Source organism: Carcharodon carcharias (genome assembly GCF_017639515.1).
Source record: "Carcharodon carcharias isolate sCarCar2 chromosome 36 unlocalized genomic scaffold, sCarCar2.pri SUPER_36_unloc_4, whole genome shotgun sequence".
In the NCBI taxonomy this organism is placed as follows: Eukaryota; Metazoa; Chordata; class Chondrichthyes; order Lamniformes; family Lamnidae; genus Carcharodon; species Carcharodon carcharias.
Window position 1 is genome coordinate 72,501 of NW_024470752.1, and position 7,500 is coordinate 80,000.

Genomic DNA, 7,500 nt, shown 5'->3' on the forward strand with positions numbered 1-7,500 from the left:
CGCGCGCGGGAGAGTGCGAGAGAGAGCACGCGGGAGGGAGCGAGAGAAAGCACGAGCACGCGCGGGCGGAAGCGAGAGAGAGCGCGAGCACGCACAGGAGGGAGCCAGAGAGAGCGCGCACGGGAGGGAGCGAGAGAGCGCGCACGGGAGGGAGCGAGAGAGAGAGCGCGGGAGGGAGCGAGAGAGAGAGCGCGGGAGGGAGCGAGAGAGAGAGCACGGGAGGGAGCGAGAGAGAGAGCGTGGGAGGGAGCGAGAGAGAGAGCGCGGGAGGGAGCGAGAGAGAGCGCGAGAGCACGTGGGAGGGAGCGAGAGAGACAGTGCGAGCGCACGCGGGAGGGAGTGAGAGAGAGAGCACGCGCAGGAGGGAGCGAGAGAGAGAGCGCGCGCGGGAGGGAGCGAGAGAGAGAGCACGCGCAGGAGGGAGCGAGAGAGAGAGCGCGCGCGGGAGGGAGCGAGAGAGAGAGCGCGCGCGGGAGGGAGCGAGAGAGAGAGCGCGCGTGGGAGGGAGCGAGAGAGAGAGCGCGCGCGGGAGGGAGCAAGAGAGAGAGCGCGCGCGGGAGGGAGCGAGAGAGAGAGCGCGCGTGGGAGGGAGCGAGAGAAAGCACAAGCACGCGCGGGCGGAAGCAAGAGAGAGCGCGAGCACGCACAGGAGGGAGCCAGAGAGAGCGCGCACGGGAGGGAGCGAGAGAGCGCGCGCGGGGGGGGGAGCGAGCGAGAGCACGCGGGGAGGGAGCGAGAGAGAGCGCGCGGGGAGGGAGCGAGCGAGAGCGCGCGCGGGAGAGTGCGAGAGAGAGCGCGCGCGGGAGGGAGCGAGAGAGAGCGCGCGCGGGAGAGTGCGAGAGAGAGCGCGCTCGGGAGGGAGCGAGAGAAAGCACGAGCACGCGCGGGCGGAAGCGAGAGAGAGCGCGAGCACGCACAGGAGGGAGCCAGAGAGAGCGGGCACGGGAGGGAGCGAGAGAGCGCGCGCGGGAGGGAGCGAGAGAGAGAGCGCGGGAGGGAGCGAGAGAGAGAGCGCGGGAGGGAGCGAGAGAGAGAGCGCGGGAGGGAGCGAGAGAGAGAGCGCGGGAGGGAGCGAGAGAGAGAGCGCGGGAGGGAGCGAGAGAGAGAGCGCGGGAGGGAGCGAGAGAGAGAGCGCGGGAGGGAGCGAGAGAGAGAGCGCGGGAGGGAGCGAGAGAGAGCGCAAGAGCACGTTGGAGGGAGCGAGAGAGTGCGAGCGCACGCGGGAGGGAGCGAGAGAGAGCGCGCAGGAGTGAGCGAGAGTGAGAGCGCGTGCGGGAGAGACTGAGAGAGAGCACGAGAGCACGCGGGAGGGAGCGAGAGCAGCGCGGGAGGGAGCGAGAGTGCGAGCACGTGCGGGAGGGAGCGAGAGAGAGCGCGCGGGAGGGAGCGAGAGAGAGAGCGGGAGCGCACGCGGGAGGGAGCGAGAGAGAGCGCGAGAGCACGTGGGAGGGAGCGAGAGAGAGCGCGCGCGGGAGGGAGCGAGAGAGAACGCAAGCATGTGCGGGAGGGAGCGAGAGAGAGCGAGAGAGAGAGCGCGTGCGGGAGAGACTGAGAGAGAGCACGAGAGCACGCGGGAGGGAGCGAGAGCAGCGCGGGAGGGAGCGAGAGAGAGTGCGAGCACGTGCGGGAGGGAGCGAGAGAGAGAGCGCGAGCACACGCGGGAGGGAGTGAGCACGCGCGGGAGGGAGCGAGCACGCGCGGGAGGGAGCAAGAAAGAGCCCAAGAGCACGTGGGAGGGAGCGGGAGAGAGAGCGAGCTTGCGCGGGAGGGAGCGAGAGAGAGAGCGCGCGCGGGAGGGAGCGAGAGAGAGAGCGCGCGTGGGAGGGAGCGAGAGAAAGCACAAGCACGCGCGGGCGGAAGCAAGAGAGAGCGCGAGCACGCACAGGAGGGAGCCAGAGAGAGCGCGCACGGGAGGGAGCGAGAGAGCGGGCGCGGGAGGGAGCGAGAGAGAGAGCGCGGGAGGGAGCGAGAGAGAGAGCGCGGGAGGGAGCGAGAGAGAGAGCGCGGGAGGGAGCGAGAGAGAGAGCGCGGGAGGGAGCGAGAGAGAGCGCGCGGGGAGGGAGCGAGCGAGAGCACGCGGGGAGGGAGCGAGAGAGAGCGCGCGGGGAGGGAGCGAGCGAGAGCACGCGGGGAGGGAGCGAGCGAGAGCGCGCGCGCGGGAGGGAGCGAGAGAGAGAGCGCGCGCGGGAGGGAGCGAGAGAGAGAGCGCGCGCGGGAGGGAGCGAGAGAGAGAGCGAGCGCGGGAGGAAGCGAGAGAGAGAGCGCGCGCGGGAGGGAGCGAGAGAGAGAGCGCGCGCGGGAGGGAGCGAGGCAGAGAAAGCACACGTGGGAGGGAGCGAGACAGAGAAAGCACGCAAGGGAGGGAGCGAGACAGAGAAAGCACGCGCGGGAGGGAGCGAGACAGAGAAAGCACGCGCGGGAGGGAGCGAGAGAGAGCGCGCGCGGGAGGGAGCGAGAGAGAGCGCGCGCGGGAGAGTGCGAGAGAGAGCGCGCGCGGGAGGGAGCGAGAGAAAGCACGAGCACGCGCGGGCGGAAGCGAGAGAGAGCGCGCACAGGAGGGAGCCAGAGAGAGCGGGCACGGGAGGGAGCGAGAGAGCGCGCGCGGGAGGGAGCGAGAGAGAGAGCGCGGGAGGGAGCGAGAGAGAGAGCGCGGGAGGGAGCGAGAGAGAGAGCGCGGGAGGGAGCGAGAGAGAGAGCGCGGGAGGGAGCGAGAGAGAGAGCGCGGGAGGGAGCGAGAGAGAGAGCGCGGGAGGGAGCGAGAGAGAGAGCGCGGGAGGGAGCGAGAGAGAGAGCGCGGGAGGGAGCGAGAGAGAGCGCGAGAGCACGTGGGAGGGAGCGAGAGAGACAGTGCGAGCGCACGCGGGAGGGAGCGAGAGCAGCGCGGGAGGGAGCGAGAGTGCGAGCACGTGCAGGAGGGAGCGAGCGAGAGCGCGCGGGGAGGGAGCGAGAGAGAGAGCGTGCGCGGGAGGGAGCGAGAAAGAGAGCGCGCGCGGGAGGGAGCGAGAGAGAGAGCGCGCGCGGGAGGGAGCGAGACAGAGAAAGCACGCGAGGGAGGGAGCGAGACAGAGAAAGCACGCAAGGGAGGGAGCGAGACAGAGAAAGCACGCGCGGGAGGGAGCGAGACAGAGAAAGCACGCGCGGGAGGGAGCGAGACAGAGAAAGCACGCGCGGGAGGGAGCGAGAGAGAGCGTGCGCGGGAGGGAGCGAGAGAGAGCGCGCGCGGGAGAGTGCGAGAGAGAGCGCGCGCGGGAGGGAGCGAGAGAAAGCGCGAGCACGCGCGGGCGGAAGCGAGAGAGAGCGCGAGCACGCACAGGAGGGAGCCAGAGAGAGCGCGCGCGCGGGAGGGAGCCAGAGAGTGAGCGCGGGAGGGAGCGAGAGAGAGAGCGCGGGAGGGAGCGAGAGAGAGAGCGCGGGAGGGAGCGAGAGAGAGAGCGCGGGAGGGAGCGAGAGAGAGAGCGCGGGAGGGAGCGAGAGAGAGAGCGCGGGAGGGAGCGAGAGAGAGCGCGAGAGCACGTGGGAGGGAGCGAGAGAGACAGTGCGAGCGCACGCGGGAGGGAGCGAGAGAGAGAGCACGCGCAGGAGGGAGCGAGAGAGAGTGTGCGCGGGAGGGAGCGAGAGAGAGAGCGCGCGGGAGGGAGCGAGAGAGAGAGCGCGCGCGGGAGGGAGCGAGACAGAGAAAGCACGCGAGGGAGGGAGCGAGACAGAGAAAGCACGCAAGGGAGGGAGCGAGACAGAGAAAGCACGCGCGGGAGGGAGCGAGACAGAGAAAGCACGCGCGGGAGGGAGCGAGACAGAGAAAGCACGCGCGGGAGGGAGCGAGAGAGAGCGCGCGCGGGAGGGAGCGAGAGAGAGCGCGCGCGGGAGAGTGCGAGAGAGAGCGCGCGCGGGAGGGAGCGAGAGAAAGCGCGAGCACGCGCGGGCGGAAGCGAGAGAGAGCGCGAGCACGCACAGGAGGGAGCCAGAGAGAGCGCGCGCGCGGGAGGGAGCCAGAGAGTGAGCGCGGGAGGGAGCGAGAGAGAGAGCGCGGGAGGGAGCGAGAGAGAGAGCGCGGGAGGGAGCGAGAGAGAGAGCGCGGGAGGGAGCGAGAGAGAGAGCGCGGGAGGGAGCGAGAGAGAGCGCGGGAGGGAGCGAGAGAGAGAGCGCGGGAGGGAGCGAGAGAGAGAGCGCGGGAGGGAGCGAGAGAGAGAGCGCGGGAGGGAGCGAGAGAGAGAGCGCGGGAGGGAGCGAGAGAGAGAGCGCGGGAGGGAGCGAGAGAGAGCGTGAGAGCACGTGGGAGGGAGCGAGAGAGACAGTGCGAGCGCACGCGGGAGGGAGCGAAAGAGAGAGCACGCGCAGGAGGGAGCGAGAGAGAGTGTGCGCGGGAGGGAGCGAGAGAGAGCGCGCTTGAGGGAGCGAGAGAGAGCGCGAGCACGCGCGGGAGTGAGCGAGAGAGAAAGCGCGCGCGGGAGGGAGCGAGAGAGAGCGCGCGCGGGAGGGAGCGAGAGAGAGCGCGCGCGGGAGGGAGCGAGAGAGAGCGCGCGCGGGAGGGAGCGAGAGAGAGCGCGCGCGGGAGGGAGCGAGAGAGAGCGCGCGCGGGAGGGAGCGAGAGAGAGCGCGCGCGGGAGGGAGCGAGAGAGAGCGCGCGCGGGAGGGAGCGAGAGAGAGCGCGCGCGGGAGGGAGCGAGAGAGAGCGCGCGCGGGAGGGAGCGAGAGAGAGCGCGCGCGGGAGGGAGCGAGAGAGAGCGCGCGCGGGAGGGAGCGAGAGAGAGCGCGCGCGGGAGGGAGCGAGAGAGAGCGCGCGCGGGAGGGAGCGAGAGAGAGAGCGCGGGAGGGAGCGAGAGAGAGAGCGCGGGAGGGAGCGAGAGAGAGTGCGCGGGAGAGAGCGCGGGAGGGAGCGAGAGAGAGAGCGCGGGAGGGAGCGAGAGCGAGAGCGCGGGAGGGAGCGAGAGAGAGAGCGCGGGAGGGAGCGAGAGAGAGAGCGCGGGAGGGAGCGAGAGAGAGAGCGCGGGAGGGAGCGAGAGAGAGAGCGCGGGAGGGAGCGAGAGAGAGAGCGCGGGAGGGAGCGAGAGAGAGAGCGCGGGAGGGAGCGAGAGAGAGAGCGCGGGAGGGAGCGAGAGAGAGAGAGCGCGCGCGGGAGAGAGCGAGAGAGAGCGTGCGCGGGAGGGAGCGAGAGAGAGAGCGCACGCGGGAGGGAGCGAGACAGAGAAAGCACGCGCGGGAGGGAGCGAGACCGAGAAAGCATGCGCCGGAGGGAGCGAGAGAGAGCACGAGTATGCGTGGGAGGGAGCGAGAGAGAGCGCGCGCGGGAGGGAGCGAGAGAGAGAGTGCGAGCGCACGCGGGAGGGAGCGAGAGAATGCGAGTGCACGCGTGAGGGAGCGAGAGAGAGCGCGAGCTTGCGCGGGAGGGAGCAAGAGAGAGCGCGAGCGCGCGCGGCAGAGAGCAAGAGGGAGCACGAGAGCACGCGTGCGGGAGTGAGAGAGAGCACAAGAGCACGTGGGAGGGAGCGAGAGAGAACGCGAGAGCACGTGCGAGGGAGCGAGAGAGAACGCGAGCATGTGCTTGAGGGAGCGAGAGAGAGCGCGCAGGAGTGAGCGAGAGTGAGAGCGCGTGCGGGAGAGACTGAGAGAGAGCACGAGAGCACGCGGGAGGGAGCGAGAGCAGCGCGGGAGGGAGCGAGAGAGAGCGCGCGGGAGGGAGCGAGAGAGAGAGCGGGAGCGCACGCGGGAGGGAGCGAGAGAGAGCGCGAGAGCACGTGGGAGGGAGCGAGAGAGAGAGCGCGCGCTGGAGGGAGCGTGAGCGCGAGAACGCGCGGGAGGGAGCGAGAGAAAGAGCGAGAACGCGCGGGAGGGAGCGAGAGAGAGCGCGCGGGAGGGAGCGAGAGAGAGAGCGGGAGCGCACGCGGGAGGGAGCGAGAGAGAGCGCGAGAGCACGTGGGAGGGAGCGAGAGAGAGAGCGCGCGCTGGAGGGAGCGAGAGCGCGAGAACGCGCGGGAGGGAGCGAGAGAAAGAGCGAGAACGCGCGGGAGGGAGCGAGAGAGATAGCGCGCGCGGGAGGGAGCGAGAGAGAGCGCAAGAGCACGTTGGAGGGAGCAAGAGAGTGCGAGCGCACGCGGGAGGGAGCGAGAGAGAGTGCGCAGGAGTGAGCGAGAGTGAGAGCGCGTGCGGGAGAGACTGAGAGAGAGCACGAGAGCACGCGGGAGGGAGCGAGAGCAGCGCGGGAGGGAGCGAGAGTGCGAGCACGTGCGGGAGGGAGCGAGAGAGAGCGCGCGGGAGGGAGCGAGAGAGAGAGCGGGAGCGCACGCGGGAGGGAGCGAGAGAGAGCGCGAGAGCACGTGGGAGGGAGCGAGAGAGAGCGCGAGAGCACGTGGGAGGGAGCGAGAGAGAGCGCGCGCGGGAGGGACTGAGAGAGAGCACGAGAGCACGCGGGAGGGAGCGAGAGCAGCGCGGGAGGGAGCGAGAGAGAGTGCGGGCACGTGCGGGAGGGAGCGAGAGAGAGAGCGCGAGCACACGCGGGAGGGAGTGAGCACGCGCGGGAGGGAGCGAGCACGTGCGGGAGGGAGCAAGAGAGAGCCCGAGAGCACGTGGGAGGGAGCGGGAGAGAGAGCGAGCTTGCGCGGGAGGGAGCGAGAGAGAGAGCGCGCGCGGGAGGGAGCGAGAGCGCGCGCGGGAGGGAGCGAGAGAAAGAGCGAGCACGCGCGGGAGGGAGCGAGAGAGAGCACGCGCGGGAGGGAGCGAGAGAGAGTGCGAGCAAGTGTGGGAGGGAGCGAGAGAGAGAGAGAGTGCATGCGGGAAGGAGCGAGAGAGAGAGAGTGCATGCGGGAGGGAGCGAGAGAGAGAGAGCGCGCGCGTGAACGAGCGAGAGGGAGAGAGCGCGCGCGTGAACGAGCGAGAGGGAGAGAGCGAGCGCGTGAACGAGCGAGAGGGAGAGAGCGCGCGCGCGGGAGCGAGAGGGAGAGAGCGCGCGCGCGGGAGCGAGAGGGAGAGAGCGCGCGCGCGGGAGCGAGAGGGAGAGTGCGCGCGCGCGCGGGAGCGAGAGGGAGAGTGCGCGCGCGCGCGGGAGCGAGAGGGAGAGTGCGCGGGCGGGGGAGTGAGAGGGAGAGAGTGCCCGCGCGGGAGCGAGAGGGAGAGCGCGCGTGTGAACGAACAAGAGGGAGAGAGCGCGCACGCGGGAGCGAGAGGGAGAGAGCACGCGAGCGGGAGCGAGAGGGAGAGAGCGCGCGTGTGAACGAACGAGAGGGAGAGCGCGCGCGCGCGGGAGCGAGAGGGAGAGAGCACGCGCGCGGGAGCGAGAGGGAGAGAGCACGCGCGCGGGAGCGAGAGGGAGAGAGCACGCGCGCGGGAGCGAGAGGGAGAGAGCACGCGCGCGGGAGCGAGAGGGAGAGAGCACGCGCGCGGGAGCGAGAGGGAGAGAGCGCGCATGTGAACGAACGAGAGGGAGAGAGCGCGCGCGCGGGAGCGAGAGGGAGAGAGCACGCGCGCGGGAGCGAGAGGGAGAGAGCACGCGCGCGGGAGCGAGAGGGA

At 71.1% G+C, this 7,500-nt stretch overlaps 1 protein-coding gene across 1 annotated transcript in view; it reads right to left on the reverse strand.

Annotated features, from left to right (window-relative positions):
* Positions 1-7,500, reverse strand: part of lmna (lamin A) — a gene marked incomplete at its 3' end in the record, with an annotated part of 156,020 nt that overhangs the window by 32,374 nt on the left and 116,146 nt on the right. The window lies entirely within an intron of this gene.